Source organism: Nothobranchius furzeri, chromosome 8, assembly GCF_043380555.1.
Source record: "Nothobranchius furzeri strain GRZ-AD chromosome 8, NfurGRZ-RIMD1, whole genome shotgun sequence".
Taxonomy (NCBI): Eukaryota; Metazoa; Chordata; class Actinopteri; order Cyprinodontiformes; family Nothobranchiidae; genus Nothobranchius; species Nothobranchius furzeri.
In genome coordinates, this window is record NC_091748.1 from 60,374,645 (window position 1) to 60,397,878 (window position 23,234).

General features: G+C 43.3%; 1 protein-coding gene across 29 annotated transcripts in view; it reads left to right on the top strand.

Annotated features, from left to right (window-relative positions):
- Positions 1-834: 834 nt before the first annotated feature.
- The window catches only part of adgrl2a (adhesion G protein-coupled receptor L2a), a 146,899-nt gene continuing 124,499 nt past the window's right edge, over positions 835-23,234 (top strand). For 27 of the 29 annotated variants that reach the window (XM_054752291.2, XM_054752295.2, XM_054752296.2 and 24 more), the window contains exon 1: positions 835-1,852. The gene's annotated coding sequence lies outside the window, so the exon portion shown is untranslated. The other 2 variants (XM_054752289.2, XM_054752288.2) reach the window with 2 other exon arrangements.

The following is a 23,234-nucleotide window of genomic DNA, read 5'->3' on the forward strand; positions in this document are numbered from 1 at the left end:
TGATGTATGTTCAACTCACGCATACACAACGTGGTTTCTAATCATTTTTATGAACATTAATAAAAATGATTCAGTGCAACATTTCTTCCTCTTCCTTGCTTCTGCACATGCGGAGGAGCAGCAATAAAAGTACAATGCCCTCTGTTGACAATCTGGAGAAACATATTTAAATGAGTCCGTGCTAAACGGCAGTTAAAGCAACCACATGTGTTTTGAGTCAGGCTTATAAATAAACATATCTCCAGATATGGATGACTGTCGCCGGGTGACCTTTCAGTACATCTGTTTTCTCTTCTCTTTTTGTCCCTTGCAAAAAAAAGTCCATATTATTATGTAAAATTATGCTTATGAAAACATAAGTCTGCCCCTCTCTTGTGTTCACCTTCACCTGCGAGCATGACTCAACCTCACTGCCCCCCCCCCCCCCCCCCCCCACGGTGGTTGAGAGACAGGTTTTATTGAAGCCAGGTGTGTAGCCACATCCTGCCTGATGGAGCTCCTTAACCATATCACCACGAGCTCTGAGTTTTCACAAAACGCAGCGATAAACACTGATGTGAAATGGGATGGAGACGGATTGTAATAATCCTTATGGATTTATTTCAGTTTTGTTTGATTTTGATGTTGAGAATGATGCAAAGCTGAAATTGTTACAGTAAAGAAAGGTGAAAAGCATCTAGAAGTCAGGAAACATTTGGGATTTGTAAAATCGCGTGGCTCCACACACCAGCAGCAGCAGCAGCTTGACCACTTCAGCTCAGAGTTGGGGGTGAGGGGGGAGGAAAGAAGGGATCTTGCTGGCCTGTACTTCCATGTTCCCTTTGAAGCTTGGTAGTATTACAGTAGAATGAGCTCTCTGTCATTGGATGAATAAGCTGTGCTGCCTCCTCTGACACAACACCGGCCTGTGAAGGAAGCTGCATCAAGCAAAGCGGGGACCACAATGAAGGAGCACATATCGATAACCTCCTTTCTCATCTTCGTGATATAGCTGAATGTTCTCTTTGTGAGTGAAGGAGGGAGGAGGAAAAAAATATCTGAGCTGAGTCCTGCCGGGCATGATAATAAGTAGATGTGATTAGTCTCCCGCACAGGTCTGTGCATTCCGAGTCAGCGAGGATTAGGAGTCCATGCCGGGTTTTTGCTGAGTTCCTGCGCTCAGACGGCTCCCGCACACGCATGCGTTCCCACTGCTCTGGCGCTGTTTGCTGGAAGCCCGCTCCGCGCTGCTTCCACCAAGTGTCTTACCACTGTGAGCGGGATCTCTTCCAGAGTCGAGCCGCTGAAACTTGCCCGGTCTCCACAGTGTGATTCGGAGGAACCAGAAGAGCAGCATCGGTGTCTATAAGTAGCGTTTTCGTCATCTCCCCCTCCACCAGTCAGTAAAAACACTCTGTGTGTGTTATCCCTCTCAGCCACTCTTATAGTTATTTTTTCTCTTTTTAGTCCCTGCAGCTTTTCTTTTTCTTTTTGTTGTTGCTGCTCCAGGAGTGAATGCGCAGCGGAGCGCCGAGATTAGATGCGCTGAGCAGGGGGGCGCGTGAGGTGCTGATGAGTTGAGCGCACAGCAACACCTTGCATGCCATGGAAGAGTGTGTCCGGTGCACGGGACCGAGCGGGCTGAGAGGGGGACCCGCCGCCTGATAGCGAGCCTCTCTCCCTGCGCGTGTGTCCCAGATTAGGAGAGCATGCCTCAGACCTGCAGACTCTGCGCTCCAGAGGAGTTCCAACCAGACTCTCTTCTCACAATCTGACTTTTTAAAATTTTCCCCCTTTAAAATCACATTTTCTTCCTTGACTGCCTGTTATAAAAGTTTTGCTCATTTATCGGCTCCACTGCTTTCCAAGAAAGGTAAGAATTGTTCTTTTCTGCACGTTAGACTCATGCGTTTCATTCAAATCAAATCTTATTGTCTGATAAGGTGATGTAGAAATTCAACTTTTAACTCTATTTAATAGACAACTTTTATATTTTTTGGTATAGTAAATAAATCCAGTATAAAACACGAGAGCCTTTAAAAGCCTCCCTGTTTGGGATTTAAACCGCCCGACGGGCACCGTGGATAATTGAAACGAAGTTAATCAAAACGTAACCAGATGTGGATTGATTTGTTTGGCTGCCGAGTTTGGCTGAATGGGAAGTGTTTCAAAGTGTGTGTGTGCGCGCGCACGTGTGTGTGTGTGCGCGCGCGCGTGTGTGTGTGAGAGAGAGAATGGGAGGCAGCAGCTCATTTAGGTAACCCGGAATGCGTAAAAGCGCATTTTTGGGTATTTGTGCCTCGAAAAGTTGAGGTGGAGTTTAGTGTTGGCGATGGTTTTCCTGCTGGTGGTCATTCTGGATTAAATGGAGAAACTGTGAACCTGTGTGACGCCACGTCGGCGCGATTCACTTGCTAATCCCTTATAATTGGTTTTAGGTTATTTGTGTAGAACAAGATGAATATATTTAGACCATATTTGGAATGTGGTCCGTTTCGGGCGCAAACATTCCTGCGATGCGTCTTTTGGCACAAACGTGCAAAGTGATGAGGAAAAGGGACAAATGAGATCAGAAATTACAATATTGATAAAAAAGGACAAACTGATCTCAAGCGAGTTTGCCACAAAGTGGCAGTAAAATTAGCTAATTTCCTTAAACTTCCCGTAGGCCTTGTAGGTTCCCGAGCGTACCTTTGCCAACCACGCGGACAGCAGACGCGCACACGCGGCGCAAAGCGAGCCTCCTCCTCGGCTGAGAGAAGCTCACGCAGCGGCCAGGCAGCTAGTGATGCATGGTAGCCTAGAGCACAGCTGCAATCTTTAGTGATCGATCGGTGAATTGGGGGTAAATTTAGCTCCAGTCTCCACATGCCCTCAGATATTTCCCCCACTCTTTCCTCCTTTCTGTAGATCGGATCTTAAAAGAGGAAACCAGATCAAAACATCCACAAAGTGCTTTAATATCGCTGAAAACTATCTATTTAAAGCTTCTTCCCCACTACCACTGTATAATGTGGCACGTGTGCTCAATTTCCTGCATAAATTATCCAACCTGGGCAGGTTTGGGTTTATTTCCAAGACTGTATTCCAGAGAAGACATTAAAAACAAAAGACTAGAGCAAGTGTTTAGTGGATGAAGTGGTTTTATTTCTCTCCCCCTCCATCCTACATAACAATGTGATTGTTCGGTGACACACAAAAGCTGCCTGCCTGTGTTGGATTGTAAGAAATGACTCTGGTGTCGGGCTGGAGAAGCTTAACTCAACCAAGCTTTCTCGTAGGAGGAGTCGTGTGTTTGTGGATAAAGAAAATATCTAAATTATTGCACGAGCAAATTCCAGCTGTTAGGGATGGTATTAGCATTTCAAAGACCCTGCACAATGAAACGAGTCATATTAAATGCCACTGGTTTAGACTGACCCAAAGAGGCTTCAGAATGAGTATGAAAAAGTGAAACTGAACACACACACACACACACACACACACACACACACACACACACACACACACACACACACACACACACACACACACACACACACACTCCTTCCCCTCCTGGTTGCACGCATTTATCACGTATTTGACTCTCTTGTTTTTGTTTGCGGGCAGAATATCCAAACGTTTGCTCAAAGGGAGTGAATCGCAAATCAAGGGAGAGCAAAAATGTTTTGTTTCTGCATGAAATCAAAGCAAAATTCTGTCATTTTTTTTAAAAAGAAAGACAAAGAATATGCTGTTTTCAGTGTGCAGCTTATGTCAAACTGCTCTATCATCATGCAAAAGAAAAGAAATGTAATTGAGGTGAGCTGCATCTTCTCAGATATCGTGTTGCTTGACATCTTAAACTCAGGCATGATGCCATTATGAGTGTTTGACCATTGAGGCCAGCGGGCATGCACGGGAGTACCCTTTTCACTCTATAGTCTCGTTTCAGTGGAAGTGCGTCCGGTTTCATAGCACTGCTGCTGCTCCTGATCCGCCAGAGCACTAGATAGCCTCTCTGAGCCTGAGCGTTGCAGATCGATGCAACCCAGGACACTTGGGTGTAACTTTTAAGGAAAAATGGGATTTGCTAAATGCTTTCACCCCAACCGTCTATGGTCAGATTGTCATAGAACATTACACCACGATGAGCCAGTGAGTGTGAACGGGTGAGTGGGTGTGAATGCTCCAACATTTTGTTGCTTTATTCTCAGCCGGGGTGTTTTCCACCCTCGGACCAACAGCTGGGGAGTCGTGCTGTCTGTCGATATTCGACTCATCCGTTAAAACGGTTGTAACGCAACACCTTCAGAATAATTCCAACAACAACGAGTCAGGCGGCTGGCTCTGGCTGAATTAGTGTCATTTGTTCTTGATTAAATTCAATTTTGGCTACAAACACACACTGACCAGAAAGATTTACTCACTTTGAGTTTGAGTGTCTGCAGCTAGCGTGGTGTCCTTGTGTGAGCCGCTACTCACAAACCAGTGTGGACTGATTTTAAAGGTTGTGGCTGAATGGATTTATTTGTGTGTGTGTGTGTGTGTGTGTGCCAGTGCTTTTTATCCACCTAGAACAGTTATATTCAAGCCCATCCCTTTTGTCCTTCGTGAGCATTAGTCTTTGTTAGCAGGAACCAGTTTCAAGCTGCAATCTGTCCAAATGATGCGTTTGTCGCTCCGTAGAGAATCTAGGAAATGATGGATGTAGTGAATGTGTCAGGAAAAGGAGGATTGCAGGGAGTTAAAGTGTTTAGATTTACATCCCATTGCTTATTTGGCGTGTAAATTGCGAGTTTGTGTTTTGAGATGCAATCTTTTCTGTTGCTAAAACCACCTACATGGAGCCATACTGTGCGGATAACTGCTTGCCATTAAAGGGAATAAACAGGGCTGTAAAAGCAAGCTATGGCAATTTTGACGCAACGTGCAGGCCTTTTGGTGGGCAGAACATCCCCTTTCATGACTGATTTTATTTTACGATTGGTAATCAGTAAAACGCTGTGCGCCGGCGTCGTTCCCCTCCCTGCCATTTTGTGAAACATTTGTTTCCACTTGCCAAAGGGCCTCTGGTGCAGCGAGCATGCATGCAGGAGGGGAGGACTCGGTGCCCCCCGAAATGGCAGGTGAAACTTTCTGCTTGCCTAAATGATTTCCAAGCAGAACGTTACTCTGCAAGGACACTGGTGTTAAAGCGAGGCTCGATTCAAACTCCGGTGACACGAAACAGCACAGCTCTTAGTCGGTGGCTCGGATGTTGGGGCTCCTGAATGCTGGCTAAGTGGCAGCCTCCCTGAACGTCATTCTCAATGCTTCCCTCGTTTGGTACTGCTCTCATAAAGCAGATGGAAGAAAAGGGAGTGCAAAGTGCAAAAGTGGGTAATAAAAACTCTTATCCCTCTGCTCATGAAAAAAATCTAGTGTTACGTGTTGACCTAGTTTAATATCGCTGCCTAAGTATTTTGAGATGGGAACGCTGTTTGGGGTGTGCTACGAGCAGCGCGTGTTCGAGTCACTCCCAAGAAAAAAACTGGTTTTGTTATTTTTTATGCATTTTAGAAAAGAAAAATATATTTTTTTATTATATTGTTTTCCCATTTATGAATAAAAAGCTGCAAAACTGACATTAATTTGAAAAAAAATTGGGAAAAATTTTGAAAAAATACTAGAATTAATTCTATTTTTACATCATAGCTGCGGTTCATGCACCCATGTAAAATCTAGAATAAGTTAAAGATGGAAAATACACACACACACACACACACACACACACACACACACACACACACACACACACACACACACACACACACACACACACACACACACACACACACACACACGCCCTTGTCTCAATCTCTGTGCCATGTGAACAGGACTTGTCCTTATCTGTGCTCAGCTGCAAGACTATTTGGGAAAATATTCAATTTCTGTGTGACAGAGGAGAACCTGGGAGGCAAGGCTCTGAGCAAACAGCAGTTATTGCGGCTCTGCCATAGCAGCGGAGAACAAGGCCTGGCTGGGAGACAGGGGGGATCTGCGGACGTCTGCCAGGGGAAGGAGTAATGTCTCGGCTGGATTATAGGAGAGCGAGGCACATCCACACTTTAAAAGCCCCCTTTTTCAACAAGACAGGGCTGTTATTTTGGGACGGTGTGGATAAACATGCCAGAGCCACAGATTTATCCTAAATGCTGCTGTTGTCCTTCACAACTGGTCTGATTTAAAGTGGTGAAAAGTTTAGCATTGTTTTAGTTTTTTTTAAATAATTTCCTGTTTGGACGTGGCCGTTCCTCAGCATGTTCAGTCCTAAAAATCCTCCAGAAGTGCAGTCTTGGTGAGCAGTCATTGTTTTAATAGTTTTTCACATCTTTTCTTTGTTTTTTTTTTCATTTTTTTTTTACTTGTTTGCGTTTGATATCCATTTAGTGTTCCAAATCTTTTAAACGCTTGCTGTAATGGATATAAAGTGTTTTTCTTTAAAGGAAAAAAAAAGTGTTCCAGAGGATGAAATCAAATAAGGAAAAGACAACATTTATGGTTTGTTTACGCTCTTTTTTTTTACACGTGTCCATTAATTCTGAAGTTTGAGATTAATTTAAAAAAGTAGTATTGATTTAGTTGTCAAATCCACAAAACAATCAAGCCAAGCTGCAAAGACGTGTCAGTAAATACCCACTCAAACAGTGTAGTGGCGAGTTGAAATCCCGCCAGACTTTTTTGTTAGATTTAATGTTATCTATGTATTATTTTTTTGGTCGCTTCGCATCCCTCCCATTTTTGGTAGCTTCGGAGGTCTTTGATGAGTGATATTTTATGGTACAGTGCTTAGTTGGGGAGTGTGGAAGCTTTGTTCTCACGACAGCGCTGCCAAGTCAGATGGAGTTGCGCGTCTGGTCTGGGAGTTGCAGAGGAATATCACAGGCATGGTAAGTTGCTAAAAAACTAAGCTAATCAACAAAAATAATTGTCTTCCCAACCGCCGCCATGCCAGAGACATCAAACACAGCCAGGGTCGGAAAAAAAAAACAATCAAATTATCTTTAATGATGGCGCACGCTGACAGATGAGAACTCTTGAGTCGCTCGAGTTTGCTGGGCGACGTTTGCGAGGAGGGCATAAAGTTATTTGGTGGCACTCGTAAATTTATGGTACATTTTAATATTCCCCAGAGAGATCTGGCTTCACCTGTAATGAAAGCAAATGTGTCCCACTATTTGTTTTTTTCTGGCACAGAAACAAAAAGAACTGCATTAGTCTATTAATTTCCTGCAGTGAATTATGAATCGTGCTGCTTTCATCCTCAGTTCCCTCCATGTGTGGTCCACCGAAATGTTTCTATTTCCTCTCCAAACTAAAGTTTTTGTCCCTGCGTTTGCTCACGTCCCCTCCTCCTCTTCCTCCTCCTCTTTCGCAGTCTCTCTATCTGTCTCTGCATAGATAATGTCTCTGTAAATGATTTTACCGCCCCTCATTGAGACTCCTTCCAGTAATTGAACAAGCAGAGACTTGGTGCTTTACTGGGAAACAATTGTCATTATTATCTCAGATCTTCTCTGCTTCCAGATTCAACAAAACCCAGTGTTGGACCGAACTGTTCTCACCACATCGAGAGTCAAAAGGAAAAAAAAAAAAGTCACGCCATAACTTTTTATCAGGCTCCAAGAGTTGAAAGTGTTGCATGATTGGAATGCATGTCGTACGAGAATCACATGGGGTAAAGTGCAGCCTTGGGTGGTAATTTGTTGACTTAAAGAGGAAGCATACAGAGAAGCCTGGTAATAACTAATTTATAGAGTGCTTTTACTCTGTGAGAATATACCAATAATTAGGGTGAAATGTGTGCTAATTATATAATTAGTAGTAATTGCAATTAGGATAGATTTGCGTTTGTTTGCATATCTATGTATTTTAGTTTTATTTTTTCACCTTTGTATGAAAAAATGTCTCAAATCAAATTCATGAAGATGCTTCCTTCAGGTAGCAAAGCAAGGGGGCGCTTCGATTGTGTTGCTGACTGAGGAGCAGAACTGACCTTGTGTGTCAGAGTGAGCTTGTTTTTCCTGACGCCTTGTTTCATACGGAGCACTCTTAGACCGAAATGGCCTTAGGAGGAGTTGTTCTTGACAGAGATGCATTGTCTCAGGCAGCCAATAAACCGCTGCACTGAGTGGCTACATCTGTGAACCTCATCTCGACTACAGTGTGGGGCTAGCAACAACACGGCAACTGTCACAGCTGCACCTGCTGCTGTCTCAGTACAGAGCCTCCCCTCTCTGTTGGCCACGGAGCCGCATCACTCCCCCCTCGCTCTCTCTCTCTCGCTCTCTCTCCGTGACAAGCCAGAGGCTACGGTCTCCGCTTGGGTCAACTGGAGAGAAACTTCTAGGGGGAAAGCCGTTTGAAAACAGAGGACAAAAATGTCAGTCCCGAAAAGAGATGTTAGAGCAGAAATTCTGCCTTAAGGGCTGGGATTTGGCTCTGTTGGAGCTCGGGTGGGAGATTCTGTCTGTAAAACATAGAGGAGTTCAAGAGTGCTGGCTTAGTAAAACACAGCCCCAAACTCGTGGCACATTTGTCCACTTGCGGGTGACGGTCACGGTGCTCGATGTGACTTAAGGATCTCCCTTCTGAGTGACAAACACGACGCAGGTGCAAGAAGAGCTGGTTATTGTTTATTTATTTCAAGAATCTATTCGATTCGGATTCTCTTGGGTTAGAATCGATTATCACGATCCAATTCAGTCTGTTGTATTAAAAAATGTTTAGAGCTTTTACCTTAATTATACCCCCTAATTCAATGATGCAGCGCTGGGTGAGTTACAGTTTGCCAGGGGAAACGGCGTTCACCCTTTCAGAACTTAAATGGACATTTCCTTCCTAGTTTATTTGTAAAAAGGGCAAACGATGTTACACAATTAAATCTATTTTTGCACTTATGAATCGATTCAATTCAATTCTTGGTATTTTTATAATAATCAATTCAGAATCAATTTTTTTATTTGACCAGCACAGCAGTAGTTGCAAATTAAAATAAGTAATCAAACCGAGATGTTCAGATCTCACGTGTGCTCACACACAGGCTTTAAGGAAGCCTTCGACAAGCGTTCCTGCCCTCCCCACCACCCACCCCAAAGAGACATAAGAAGGAGGAAAAATCGTCGCACAAAATGACTGCTGAGCTGATTGCGTGTGATAACGGAGCCATCGTGCTGTCTCAGAAAAAAAAAGATTATTGGAGGGGAAATATGCCGAAAGGATTTTCAGCCAGGAGAAGTGATGCAACATGTCCACTTTGCTGCCAAATTGAACTTAAGAGTGTGAAAAGCAATGCATGGACATGAGGAGTGAGGGCTGACGTGCATGCAGATTGAGTGGGATTAACACAGATTGAGCGACAGTGGCCGGTGACTTCTTTTTACAGCTTTGCTGGTGCAGCTGTGCCAGGCCTGGCGTTCACTGCTGCCTGCTGGGGCCAAGTCCTCCTCCGCGGCCGAGGGGAATACTGCCGCTAAGTTACTGTGAGCATACGTGTGTGTATGTGTGTGTGTGTATAGCGATGTCAAATTATTCATGTATTTATAATAAAATTTGGAATGCTTAATATTGACACCTCAGTGCGTCTCCCTGCTGATTTCACCTATTTTGACAGCAGCACTGATAAAAAAATAAAATAAATACATATACAGTCTGCCCTAATAATTTATCATGCCTCTTTCTAAATACGGTGTGAGGCGGCTTTGCTGGTGTGAATTCTGCTATAAATCACACATCGTCTGACTGCTTTATCCATTAGGCCGACCTGTTTGTCTAATTCAGCCCGTGAATCCTGAGCAAACTGGTTGGAGTCATTGAGACAAGTGTGGGGACTTCAGCTTTGACTTCACAGCTGACGCATAGTTGCTGCGAGCAAAATCTGGACAGCTGCAACTTCAACTGATTGAATTATTTTATGATTTAAAGCCTAAAACATTTATTTTGCTAATTTAAAGATAAAAAATTATGACTGAGAGGAGAAATATTGCATTTTTGGTCAGTTGTCCTGCAGCAATAGTCAATAACTTCATAAAAAATAAATTCTAGTAGTATTTTTAAGTCATTCAAAACTTAGCTTTTTAATTTCATGCATTAAACTTACTTTTGTCTGTCAAAACAATAAACTACCTTATCAGTTTCCTTTTTCAAAAAGTATTACCATAGATAGAAATAATAATATAACAATCTGGGTTTTTCTTTGCAGATATTTTTTTCAGGAACCACTTTTTTCTGTTAAGTTTGCTAAATGCGCCAAAGTCTTGGGTTTGGTGGAGAGTTTCACATCTGCTGCATGATTCAGAAGCTCTTCAGGAACTTTCCTTAAATGGAGATAATGAGACTTTTCTATGTCCTTGCTCGCTAATGGCCAAAAATTTGCTGCTGAAGAAGAAAATAATTTTTAAAAGCTGGAATTTGTTTATGAAAGTTGAATCCTGCTTTAAGACAAACATAAATGATAGCCAGAAAAATTTGAGGTCAAGCTACACACACACACACACACACACACACACACACATGCGCAGCATCGGCCACTTTTAAGAGGACAGTCAGATTGCTGGGGGGGGGGGGGGGCAGAAACACAGGTTTTTTTTTTCTTGTCATTGCAAAAAAAAAAAAAAAAAAGCGTAGAGCTAGTGGAGTTTCCGTCTTTCATCAGTCTGAGCTGATTACCAGTGAGTGCGGAGAGAGCTGACAGGATGCTGCTCTTACAGCCATTACCATCAGCCCGGCCCGGGGGTAGGCGAGGAGCTGCAGCTCAAAGAGGCCGAGACCTGGAGGACGGTAACATTTTCTCTCAGTGCATCTCAGAATATTCATATTGCCTCTAGATTTTGATCCAAATCTACCTAAAGCCAATATTTACTGCAGAAACAGCGCATCAGAAATGTTGCTAGCATACTCTACCAATCAGCAGGCACGTGGTGAACGTTACTTTATTCTTTACAGAAATGGCTGAAAAATGGAGCTTTTATTCCCTCACCTGAAAGGGTTTGTATGTATAATGGGAGAAGAAGAGAGGGAGGGGTGTGCGCAGCAGAGAGGACATTTTTCTGACACAAAACTTTTTTTTTCCCCAGGTGTAAAGAATATGTATTTAAGATTAAAGAAAAACAGTTTTTTGGCTGTTTTCTGCAAGGAACGACATCTTTAAAGGAAAAGTCTACTTTTTTTTTATGACTGCAGCATGCAGGAAGAACTAACATAATTGTTGCCATAGAGTTTAGAAGTTGGAAGGACGAAAAAGAAAATATTCATTCAATATGGCTGAACATGTATTAACTAGCAATATGCAATTTCCTTTGAAATAGCTTCAACTATTGATATTAAATACGGGTGAAACTGGAAAAATGAGAATGTGGTACAAAAGTTAATTTATGTCAGTAATCCATCTTAGACTGAAAGACCTAATATATATATATATATATATATATATATATATATATATATATATATATATATATATATATATATATATGGTATAATAAATAAAAAGCAGCAGCTAGGTTGACATACCACAGAAACCTTGAGCTCACAGCCCTCTGGTAGAGGACCCGAGCTTGAAAGGATGAGACCACCCGCAGAGGGTGAGATGGGTATTTTTTGTATACGTATAATTATATTCTTTATAAAGTGGGGGGTGTTGCAGATTTCGCTTTCTTACTAGAATAGAGTAATGAGCTACACGTGAGGCTTGTGCTGTTGTTTATAAAATAAGACCATATAAACCAGTGAACCTCAACTTGCAGCCTGCGGGCCACATCTGGCCCGCCAGACCTTTCCACCCGCCCCCCCCCCCCCCCCCAACCCTTTGGGCCATAATATCCCCTCACTGGGGGACTTTAAAGTTTAGCAGCAAAATTCATGTTTCAAGTATCAATAATTGTTAAACGAACCTCACTTGTTTAGCACCTTTCAGAGTCGGAGGACTCCAAAGTGCTTTACACTACAGTGCATCATTCATTCATCCATTCACACACACACACATTCACATGCTGGTGATGATGAGCTACAACATAGCCACAGCTGCCCAGGGACACACTGACAGAGGTGAGGCTGCAGAGCACAGGCGCCTCTGACCACCAGCAGCAGGCAATGTAGTTTAAGCGTCCTGCCCAAGGACACAACAGCAGAACTCTCTGTCCGGAGCCGTGATGAGAATTGCTGACACCAGTCAGTGACTCGGTGCAATCTGCTGGGTTCCTTATATAGGAAAGCTTTTACTGATTGACCTAATGAACTGAACTGTATTGGACTGTTTACTGTGTGAAGTGCCTTGAGACGACTCTTGTCGTGATTTGGCGCAATATAAATAAACTGAATTGAAATTGAATTGAATTGATAGAACCTGCAACCTTCCCATTACTGGACAACCCGCTGTGCCTCCTGAGCCTTTATGTTCTCCTAACACTAAAACTACAGTCAAAACAGTTTAGATGGAAAACAAAGCCATTTTAAATATTAATAAATTAAGATGCATTAACACTTGGGCTGCGCAGTGATGCAGTGGTTAGCGCTGTTGCCTTGCAGCAAGATGGTCCTGGGTTCACATCCCAACCTGCCGTCTTTCTGCCAGGAGTTTGCATGTTCTCCCTGCACATGTGCGTGTTCTCTCCGGGTTGTCCGGCTTCCTCCCACAGTCCAAAAACATGACCGTAAGGTTGTTTGGTCTCTTTGATTTGTCTTTAGGTGTGAGTGTGTGTGTGCATGATTGTTTGTCCTGTGTGTCTCTGTGTTGCCCGGCGATGGACTGGCAAACTGTCCAGGGTGTACCTCGTTTGTTTGCCCGTTGACTGCTGGAGATAGGCACCAGCCCCCCACGACCCTGCATGGACAAGTGGGTAGAGAAAAAGGATGGAAGGACAATAACTAACTTTATTTTAGAAGAACATCTGGCCCTCACGGTGTCTGCTGGAAAAAACTCTGGCCCTTGAACAAATTTAGTTGACAACCCCTGATATAAACCTTTAACATACCTTTAGTCTGATTTAAACACGTTTTTGTAACAAAACAGATTCCGTTTTTAGGTGAATTAAGTATTTTCGGTGTTATTTGTCCCTAATATTCATTTGAACAGCGTATGTGATGAAGATCTGAAAGGTGGATTATGCACAAATAACAACAAAAGCTTCTGTGGAGGCTTGTTGTTGCACCAAGAGAGGGACTTCCTCCCCGGCTTGTGTCCTCGTCCAAACATCGCCCTCCCTTGCTCTACGGTACTGGGCTATCAGTCACTTTGTATTCATAGTGAGTCTCAGACTCTTTATTATTGTGTGCAACTTAAACTGTAGCAATTATACTTCAGTGGATTACCTGTGCAGAATCACAGATTAAAATCGGTCTCGTGCCAGCTCCTTTGAGGTGGTTCAAAGGTGCGACCGGAGCATCTATCCACTATCGTTTGGTGGAGCACACAAATTGGTGGGCCTCTCAGAATTTGTTTGGGAATATGAATCCCTTTGGTATTCAAAACAGGAGAGTCTTATGACAGGGAGATAATTTCCCAGTGAATGTTTCATCGCAGACTGCTTGACGGTCTCTTGTATCAGCCGCCTCTCTCCTTGTGTTTTTCCAGATTCACCGACTGCGGTCCAGATTTTCATAAGGAACGACAACAAACGCGAGGCCTCGTTTGTTTCCCCTCCCTCTTTTTCGTTATCACAAAAGAGCAAACACATATTCGACATACGCAAGGTGAGGAAGCAGTGATTGCTGTGTCTGCTGTCCCGCTGTGGGTGGCAGAGGACGATAACACAAGCCAAGGATTCATTTACATATATCTTTTATACAAAAACCATGTCAAACCTGAAGCGTGGTCAGTCGCCAGTTTCTGAGAATCCCTAAACGCGTACCCTCCCTTGGCATATTTATAGTCAGGCAAAGTCAAGCACAGCAGCTGTGCTCTCAAACTCTGAATAAGTGACAGAAAGTGTGTGTTTTTCTGCCTTTCTCGTCCAAATTGTCCATTAAACTTTATTTTTCCCAATATTTAAAAATGTAGAGGGCCAATCTTTCTGTTGCACCTTGGTCATTAAAACTGGTGGATGTACTGAGCCAATCTGAGCTTGTTTGCATCACAATCCAACTCACAGTGCTGATGTTATGCAAATGAGCTCCTCGGAGAAGGCTCAGCCCCAAAACTGTCCTCTCGCTTTCTCTTGTGAAGGTAGGGAGAGGGCGAGCAGTAGTGACACTGGGAGAGCACGACGAAATCTAATAAAGCGTCCTGAAAATTCAAAGCTACTTAAACGACTTCCTCCTGTCCCAGTGTGGTGTGTACATGCCGCATTAGCTGTGTTTTTCCCTCCCCTTCACACACAGTTTGGACTTTTTCTTGAAATTGTGTATTTCACATTATTGTGCAACGAAGCATGTAAAGGATTCACCTTTTGAAATGCATTTGAGACCTTTTCTGTGTCTTTGGGGGGAAAAAAGTCCAAATATGCCTTCATCAGATTTAACAAGCACTATTACCTGTCAGAGCGGCACTGAGTGAAGATTTAGGACTGACAAGTGATTGGGTTCAGGAAGGGCTACACCCACCCTCTTTTGTCTGAGCCTCCTGACAAGACGGCATGCTATACCTTGTTTTAGCTTGACGTACGCTGCTCCTCCGCTCTGACAAAGGCATTCATGCCATCTCTTAGATTGAAAATAGATACGGCAAAGCTGGGATGGAAATATGCAAGTAGGCGACAGTATATGCGCTCCGCCACTGTAATTATTTGTATAGTTTGGTTTTTGCTGTGAGGGTAAAGTCCTCGTGTCGTTTTCTATTTTAGTGATGACTGAGATTATGCAGCGTCCCTTCCTTTGTCAGTGTTTGTCCTTCCTCGGAGCCACGAAAAAAGGTTAAAAGCCTCAATTAGAAAAGGAGCCAAGGTTGGTCACATTATGTGTGATGCCTTTAATTTAAGAGTATTTGCACCTCTAAGAGCAATGAATTTCGACCAAAACAAAATAACAACCATGGCTCTCTGGGTTTTTGAATTTTTATGCTAAGTCAGAAATATTATTGTTTATTTTTCTAACAAATGCACATTTATCAGGTGGAGCCAGGTGAAATTATTTGTTAAATATTGATAATTATACCATTTGCAAACAGGAGATTTGGCAAAGGGAGCCAACAAAGAGGAAACAGCTTTCTTTCTTTCCTCTGAAGCTTTTTTAGACAATTGGGAGGAGGAGGTTTTCACATAACGGTCGGTGACACAACATCATAGTTTAGCTGAAGGTGTGATTTCCAAGGATTAACTTTAGCGTGTCTTTAAATCTAGGTGATGCTGGACCGTTTCCATGTTATTTTCTTTCTTACATGTTTGCCTTAAATGTATTGTTCACTGTTGTTTTATTGGCACAATGAGCAGAAATATACAGCAGATACATTCTCGCTTGCCCCCACCTCTTTCATTGTAAATGCATCGTTCACAACTCATCTTCTCGGTTACCTTCGTTATGCTTTGTGCTGCTGCCCATTACCTGAAAAATTCATCATCCTGTTTAATAACGCCTCATGATCACAGTGCATTATTGATGGAGAGGTCCTTAATAGAGAGGATGAAGCTGGGGTTTTATCCATTCGGCTCCTCAAACTGGGGGGAGTGGTGAAAAAGATGGGGCTCAGAGAATTGCTTATTAGTGCTTATCTGGTTAAACACAAAATACTATTAAGTTAGATTTCCAAAGAGTCCATGACTTACTAGAAGCTAAATGTCTCAGACCAAACATGTTGTTTTGAATCAGCTGTGACCATGGATGTGTCGTACTCTAGACCAGGCATCTCCGATCGACTGTGATCTTGCAAATGGAATCACGTTTACATCACCTGGAAAATGAATAATCTGAGGCGTGTTTATTTTTTATGAATGTTTTAAACCAGAAAATGGCCTACGTACTCACATCAAAGAGAGCAAGACTAAAAACCTGTACTGCAACCAGCCACAAGGGGGCAGTGATGATTTTTTGGCTCCATTTCCCTGGTTCTGGTCAGATGTCTAGTAAATATGTTAAATATATATTAGCGGTTAGAATTTACCAAGTTAATTATGATTAAATAGTTAGAATAAGTAAGGAGTTAAAAAATTACCGCTTGAGCCAGAGCGCCCCCCAATTGGGTGCCAGAAAAAGGTTAGCATCTAACTTTATTCCCTAGATGTCAATAAATATAATCAAGCTGTGCCTCTAAATAAACCTCCAGAGCCCGTGCTACAATAACACACATACTAATATGTACACATCCCACCAAATCCCACAATGGTTTTCTTTATAATGAGACCAAAGTAATCACATCTTGTGGTTACAGAAATGTTCTCATTAAAGTGTGGGTATGTCATCTGTGCCTCAAAAAAAAGTGTGATTAATCACGATTAATTAGTTACTAAGCCTCTGATTAATTAGATATATTTTTATGTTGTAATATTTTTAATCTATCTAACTGTGTGTGTGTGTGTGTGTGTGTGTGTGTGTGTGTGTGTGTGTGTGTGTGTGTAATAGTGTTGATCCTGAGTTACACAAGCAGCAGAAAGTATTAGGTTTCTTTTTTTCAGTCTCATTACAGAATAAATCTCTCCTTGATTATTTTTCTCTTCTGCACTGAGTTTCAGACACGCACATTCACTCTTGTCATCCTGCTCTGATTATTTATTTATTTGTGTTTAATGCAACAATGGAACAAGCCCAATCTGAAACTTAGAAGTTGAGTTTGCCAAAGTGTCTGGAGCAGTTTTAGTTAAGCCCGTGACTCGTTTTGACAGATTTTGCAGCTTGGATCACGGAACAGATGTGTCTTTTATGGCATCCTAATGTGCTTCCTGGGCATCGGCCCTGCAAAGTATTTATGTGCACATACTAATTGGATTGGCTCTCTGGACAAAAGGAGTCCACACTACATATTGCATTTGCGTCTGCGTGTTTCAAGGTGAGTCATGGCGTGTCAAGGACTTATTGGACTTGATTGGCAGCCACTATCACCATGAGATGCCCATATAATGGCAGGGCTCTCACTCCTGACCTGCCCATTTATCTTGCTGTATTAATGTCAGCCTATTAATTCCTAAGCGGAGGAACATTTGGCAACGACACCGTTTAACAGCCTTGGCTGACTCATTCTTATCTCAGCAGACCTGAAAGGAATAGTTTTGTGCTATCAGCAAGTGGAAATGACATTTTGAAATTTCATTCAAGATAATCCACTTCACTTCCTAGTGAAACATCAAAATTAGAACAAAATATTGTATGGAACCTCGAATAAAACGTTACTGTGGCAAATCATCTATAATCCACGTGGACAGGCAGGTGTGGGTATCTGAAGGTACTAACAGGATTTCTGCTGCTTAACGCGATTATGATGTTACGGAGGTGTGTTGAGAAAGATAGTTGAAAAAATAAAGAAGCTTGGTAAAAAACTTGGACATTATAAATAATTGGACTTCTCACTAATTAACACAAGTTCACACATCATTCTTGTGTGAGGCACTTGGATGTTGTTTTTGACCGTGTAACAATTTTGTCTCTATTGACGTGTTTCGTTGTTCCGCTTCATTTTGTTCACTAGCCATGTGTCCTGACCAGTGGGGAGTGCTCTGATCGATTAATTGAGTGGCTCATAAAAATGATGAATAGAGGAAACACTAAGAGCAGTGAGCATGACGTGCACCACGTGACTCATGTCACACACACACACACACACACACACACACACGCACACGCACACGCACGCACACGCACACGCACACACACACACACACACACACACACTCCTGCTTTCTGTCTCGTCCTCTGTATACGTGGAAGCATAACTCGGATCAGAGGCACGTAATGACTCTTTTAATCCAAACATAGCAATCTGCAATGTCTAAAACAATTGTTTTTATGTGCTTTCAGATGATGGAACGGCTTTGATAATACCTGAAAATCACAAACGGCGGAGTTGGTGTAAATTAAATCGAATAACAAAAACAGTCTCAGCGGAGGTGCTCTTCTCCTCAGACACATCTGTTGTTATGGATTTACAACCTGAATAGTATTTGATGCTTTCAATGAATTATAAAACACACCTTCCTGTTCTTCCTCAGCGGTGTCTGTCCACACTCCATTCCCGCTGCGCAGCATGCGTGTTTGACCTCGTATTTCACCGGTTTAGCTCCAGTCAGGGTCAGGGCCTCCATTCGGGGGCCCAGCACTCACGCAGAGTTTGGTTGGGTGTCACCAAGCCCCCACAATGCGGGTCTGAAATTGAGGCCAATGCGGAAGTGAAATAAATTGCAGATCCACCCTCATCCGCTGGGGGCTGGTGTCAGAAGCGAGCAAATCCTCATCGACTCCCATGTTAAAAATACCAATTTCACAGCAGAAATAAACATGTTTACAGCCTGGTTCCAAAACATGTTTTTGGTTTAATTGATATAGTTTATATTCATGACAACTCTGAGGGGGGTGAATTTTTTTGTCACTCTTCAGTTTAAGTGTATTAAAAGTCTAAAATTCTGTATAATTAATGAGCATCCGACCCACGTGACCACAGAGCTAGCTCCGTGGAAAGGCCTCAGTAGCTCAGTCTGAGCTTCGGTCTCGCCTGAAAACTTCTGCAATTTTTAGTCTCTGAACTTAGACCAGTAGTTGTAGCGTTTGTGTATTATTTTATGGATATTATTTGAGCAATTGTTGGACAAAATAACTTGCTGTGGTATTAATTGCACTAATAGAGCGTCCAAGGAGTCTCCACTTCATTTTTTTCGGTAAGTAAAATTATATTTATGTATTTTAGGTCACTGCCGCTTTTGCACTAGCTGAGCTTATCAAAGTAGCTAGCTAACTACCATTTTAACATGTATTGTTTAACCATGAAATTTAGATGTAATACGGTAAAACAATTATTAGGGTATATGTCGATGGGTGTAAAACCCAGTGCATTTAACATGTGTTTAACATTAAACTGTGTTCCATTCTTCCACCCGGTTCTCCCCAGCGGTCAGCCAGGCGCACCTCTGACCGCTTCGGCGCCTGTCTGCTGCGCGGGCTGACCGCTCGTGGAGCTGTCGGACTCGGAGAGAGACCTGGCCACAGAAATTCTGCAGCTCGGTGAGTTGGTTGATAGTGCTTGATGTTAATCTCCAGAAGTCTGTATGCCATCAGATAAACTCGCTCGTTTTTTTGTTTTTTGCGTAATTGTAAAATAGTGGTGGTGGGGAGCAACTAAGTAACTAATTTGTCCACAAACAGCCACGGACGGGTGCCCTGTTCTCATGGGAACTAGTGCAGTTTAATAAAATGGAAATTAGTTAATAAAATTGATTATTAAAAGGTTCATATCCTTTCCAATAAGGCAATAGACTCAAGTGTTACGTTTTACTATGCATTTTGTATTACTCTTTATCCTAATTTTAGACCATTTACTACTGCCCATGATAAGCTATTAAGTATTTTAAACCCATATGCTTAAGTAGTTCTTTGTATGAAGTTTTCCTCTAGGTGATCCAGAGAGGCTTGACTTTTGGGTAAGCAACCAAAGAAGAGTGCTGGACTCCCAATTCACACTCCCGCTTGTGCAGTGAATACTTTGAGTCATCACTTCACCACGGACTCCAGGGTACAAACACATTACTTCATATTTTGGTTAAGATAGAAAAAATTGAAGCATTAGCTGTATAATATACAGATGCTACATTGCTGTGTAACAAAAAAAAAAAAATTACCCCGCCCTTGAACTTTCTGTGACTAAGGCTGTTTAGATGGGGAAACAATCATGTTATTAATTTCCATATAATTCTATAGGTATTTATTCTGATAAACAAATTAATTTTTTGTCAGTCTTTAATGTGTAACTTTATGTATTGTGATGAATGAAAAATATTCCTTTTAAACTGAAACGTTAGGCTTTTAAGGAGAAATTAATAAAATAATAAACATTCTACTGGTATCAAATAAATCAAACTGTAATTAAAATATATATTTTCAAAGTCTGGATTCTGGATAAAATCTAACAACATATGCTTTATAAATAACAAACACTCTCCACATGGCTTTTACACACACACACACACACACACACACACACACACACACACACACACACACACACACACACACACACACACACACACACACACACACACACACACACACACACACACACACACACACACACACAGTGCTCTGGTGTACCAGTGGGTTTTTGAGATACAGAAATTGACCTTGTCTGGTGTGTGTGTGTGTGTATATGTGAATCTCTTTATTTTATTTTTTTTATTTTAGGGGAGACTTTTCCTGAAGGACACAGCTGTACCTACAATCTTCTCTTCCTTTAAGGTCAAAAAACATCTTCCAAGAAGGAAAGTACAGGTAAGTAGGAATGATGAGGTAACTGACAACCCCATTGGTTTTGTAAATAGTTTTGAGAAGGTTGCAGGTGTAGATGCAGGGGAAGACGGTGCCATAAAAGTTGCTGTTGATCTGGGCAATATAATGATGTGTGAAAACTCACCTCAAGAGGTCTTTGTTACTCAAAATGTTACACATGACATTCCTCTGCAAGCAATTGAGTGTGATAATGCTCGTTTTGGTCACAGTGTTCAACACCAGAATGACTCAGACTCTGGTCAGTTTAACACTGTGCCATTACAGCCAAATAGCATCCTGAGTGACCATTGCTATCAAATCACAGAGTCTCCCAAAACACTTAAAAGGAGAGTTCTGTCAGCAAATGAAAAGGTACGTGTAGTTCAGAAAAAAGCTTAGATTGCAATCCCAGAAGACAAGGAGATTGAATGCAAGAATTTCTTCTTTGAAAAGTGTCACCAAAATTCTTCAGAAGAAACTTCTAGAATCAACTGAATGTGCCTCTCTTCTTGATGGTCTGGATGGTGTTCCAAAAGAGTTGTTTCAGAAAATAAATCAGAAGAAAAGATCATCTTTTTCTGAAAACTTGAAGCAATTCGCAACTACTCTGCATTTTTACTCTCCTAAGACTTATGACTATTCTAGAGAACTCAACTGTCCACCTTTGGCTAAGTGGCAACATTTTTTCAGTCTGGCTAAAAGTCTGTTTAGTCTGTCTCATAATCATGACACTTATGTCATATTGAACAAAAGTTGTATTTGATTCTTCGTCTTCGTCTTCGTCTTCCTCCGCTTATCCGGGTCCGGGTCGCGGGGGCAGCATCCCAATTAGGGAGCTCCAGGCCGTCCTCTCCCCGGCCTTGTCCACCAGCTCCTCCGGCAGGACCCCAAGGCGTTCCCAGACCAGATTGGAGATGTAACCTCTCCAACGTGTCCTGGGTCGACCCGGGGGCCTTCTGCCGGCAGGACATGCCCGAAACACCTCCCCGGGGAGGCGTCCAGGAGGCATCCTGACCAGATGCCCAAACCACCTCAACTGGATCCTTTCGATCCGGAGGAGCAGCGGTTCTACTCCGAGTCCCTCCCGAATGTCCGAGCTCCTCACCCTATCTCTAAGGCTGAGCCCGGCCACCCTACGGAGGAAACTCATTTCGGCCGCTTGTATCCGCGATCTCGTTCTTTCGGTCATTACCCAAAGCTCATGACCATAGGTGAGGATTGGGACGTAGATCGACCGGTAAATCGAGAGCCTGGCTTTCTGGCTCAGCTCCCTCTTCCCCACGACAGATCGGCTCAGCGTCCGCATCACTGCAGACGCCGAACCAATCCGCCTGTCGATCTCCCGATCCCTCCTACCCTCACTCGTGAACAAGACCCCGAGATACTTAAACTCCTCCACTTGAGGTAGGACCTCTCCCCCGACCCGGAGGTGGCAAGCCACCCTTTTCCAGTCGAGAACCATGGTCTCAGATTTGGAGGTGCTGATCCTCATCCCAGCCGCTTCACATTCGGCCGCGAACCTACCCAGCAAGAGCTGAAGGTCAGAGCTGGATGAAGCTAGGAGGACCACATCATCCGCAAAAAGCAGAGACGAGATTCTCCTGCCACCAAACTCGACACACTCCACACCACGGCTGCGTCTAGAAATTCTGTCCATAAAAGTGATGAACAGAACCGGTGACAAAGGGCAGCCCTGGCGGAGTCCAACCCTCACTGGGAACAGGTCCGACTTACTACCAGCTATGCGGACCAAACTCACGCTCCTCTGGTAAAGGGACTGAATGGCCCTTAACAGAAAGCCACCCACCCCATACTCCTGGAGAGTCCCCCACAGGGTACCCCTGGGGACACGGTCATAAGCCTTCTCCAAATCCACAAAGCACATGTGGATTGGTTGGGCAAACTCCCATGCCCCCTCCATCACCCTTGCAAGGGTATAGAGCTGGTCCACAGTTCCACGGCCAGGACGAAAACCACATTGCTCCTCCTCTATCTGAGATTCAACTATCGATCGGACCCTCCTCTCCAGTACCTTGGCGTAGACCTTTCCAGGGAGGCTGAGGAGTGTGATCCCCCTATAGTTGGAACACACCCTCAGGTCACCCTTCTTAAAGATGGGGACCACTACCCCGGTCTGCCACTCCCTAGGAACTGCCCCCGATGACCACGCAATGTTGTAGAGACGTGTCAACCATGACAGCCCTACAACATCCATAGCCTTGAGATACCCAGGACGAACCTCATCCGCCCCCGGGGCTCCGCCGCTGTGTAGTTGTTTGACTACCTCAGCAACTTCTGCCCCCGAGATCGGACAGTCCATCCCCAGGCCTCCCAGCTCTGGTTCCTCCTCGGAATGCGCAGGAATGGCGGGGAAGGAGCCGGAGCTTGTGGCAGAGGTTGAGCGGTACCGGCTAGATATAGTCGGACTCACCTCGACACATTGCATTGGCTCTGGAACCCGAGACCTGGAGAGGGGTTGGTATTTGATTCTAATTTTAATTATTCTGTTTCAGGTGGAATTGCTGTGTGATTCCTGTGTCCTGTGGCCCATGACCTCTCAGCCCGGTTCTGGATGTGGCCTTGCTGAGTCATCTGTAGCAAGGTGCTCGGCTGTCTGGGAGGTGGTCTGAGTTGGTTCTGTGCTCGGTGGTGGCTGCTGGTTTCCTGGTGCTTGGGGCGGTTCCAGAGTGCACCTGATCCTTGGAGGTCTCACACTTCACATCCCAGCACACGCACAAACACATGCTTGTTGATGTTTGTTGTTCATGGTTTACATGTTTATAGTTCTTCGTCCCACATTTTCTTGATGATTCTTAGAAATGTTTCTTTACAGGTGCAGCAGCTGGTTGCTGTTTTTTATGTTTGTTTCCTAGTTGTTTTTATGTTTATCTCTTCTTTACTTG